This window comes from Aplysia californica, unplaced genomic scaffold (assembly GCF_000002075.1).
Source record: "Aplysia californica isolate F4 #8 unplaced genomic scaffold, AplCal3.0 scaffold00114, whole genome shotgun sequence".
NCBI lineage: Eukaryota > Metazoa > Mollusca > Gastropoda > Aplysiida > Aplysiidae > Aplysia > Aplysia californica.
In genome coordinates, this window is record NW_004797384.1 from 30,018 (window position 1) to 32,062 (window position 2,045).

The window sequence follows — 2,045 nt, forward strand, 5'->3', positions numbered from 1 at the left end:
GAAGAAGAAGAAGAAGAAGAAGAAGAAGAAGAAGAAGAAGAAGAAGAAGAAGAAGAAGAAGAAGAAGAAGAAGAAGAAGAAGAAGAAGAAGAAGATTTTGTCTTTCGCGAGGTTTATCCAAGATATGAATTTATTTTTCAAATGCACAAAAATCTTGGATAGAAAGAAAGAGTCATTTAGATACGTTTTTCTGGAAGCATAGCTTAACTGGAGGAAGAAGATTTGTAGTTTGAATAATTTGTCGCAAAGAGTTTGTGGTGATGTAACAAACGCTATAATGTTCAGGACACTGAAAGCATTGTCTGGGAAGGGAAGTAATCTTGAAATTGAGAATTATTGTGAGCGTTAGAGAAGAGTTGCTTTTCTTGACTTGCCAGCCTCTTGAACAACCAGCTGCGGTCTCCCCATGTCTGAAAGACTGGTGTTTTCTTGGGTAGGTTTTTGCGAATTTGAGTTGGTTTTGAGGTTCAGTCAAGGGCCCATATTTGAAAGAAAAACAAAAGAAACAGTGAAATTTTAATCCACTTTTTTAAGGCTTTATTAGATAATACGACATGTAACATGATTTTCTCAGAACGTAATAATAGGTCAGTACATTTCATTATGTGAAATAGAGAATATAAGACAAGAAACGAGAACGTATGTGTGGCCGGTGTGAGGGGGTTGGTAGGCAGGGGATAGGCAGGCAGATGAACTAGTTTTGAATTATTCTTAATATATCTATAAAAAAGATAGAAACCGGATTTCAGAAGAAAAAAAAACCCATTATCATGTTTCTCCACCTTTTACATTATTTTACTTAAGATATTGCTCAAGTGTACAGACGGTCTTTTTCCTGTTTTGTTTTCTTCTATATTGAAAGTTGTTTTCTTGTTTGTTTGTTGTTGTATTCTTTTTTTATTTTGCTTTGTTTTGTTTTTGCTTTTTGGTTGTTTTAAGACACGTGTAAAAATGAAAATACAAGTGCAACTTAATGGATTTAGCAGTCATAATATACATAGACGCTTACAGGTCGTAGAACGCACTAAACAAGTCATTGATCACTGCACAGTGAAACTCAGACTGAAAGTGATCCATAAGCGTTTACGGACAATCTTTCAGGAAACGTTAGAAGATTAAAATTTCGTGTGCTGATCTCCAAAATTTTCCTTAAATATCTCTGTTTTCCCCCATGTTGCATTGTCATACAATTAACTTCGTTGCTGCAACAATAGAAGATTTTAGCCCCCAAAAACAACAACCCCCCAACCCCCCGCCCCCTCGCATATTTGAGCTATAGAAACGCAAACTGAACAACAACAACACAACAACAACAACAACAACAACAACAACAACAACAAATCCTAAGAAACTGAATTTACAAATACAATAGACAGCAGTAGAATCTAAAATAAATTTTGACAAAGAAAACCACAGCAATATCAAAATCTATAATACCAGCAGCAAAATGAAAAACAAAACAACAACAACAACAACAACAACAACAACAACAAACAACAACAACATTAACAACAGCAACAACTGTCACACCGAAAGACGACAACCAAAATTAAACAATATAAGTGGCAAAGAAAAAAGCAAAGAAAAGAAAAGAGACTGAGCAAAGACGCAACACAAACCCCCGCTAAAGAGCACGAAAGGACACTCAAGGCATCACATGTATGATAATTACGACAGCCTACGTAACAGCTTCGAAGGTCAAGTGTCAGGGAAGGTCGAGGTCGCGAACGCGGTCACCCGTGACGGCAAGCGGCGACAATCAGAGAGAGAGATCTCTCCACGCTTCGTTAGCTGTGCCTTCTACAGGATACTGCGTATTGAGCGTTCATCGATCTCCGAGCACGGGAGAACGTGAGGGGAGAAACACATAGCTTTAAAACAGTCTCTGTTCTCGGCTCCTTCGTTTCTTGACCTAACGCACGCAAGCGTACACGTAGACGAACACAGCGATTTACGTGCTTTTTATTTCATTCTTAGACAAAACACGAGCACACTCACTTACGCTAATAAATTTTGCGCTAATACGCTCTTGAACACACACACAC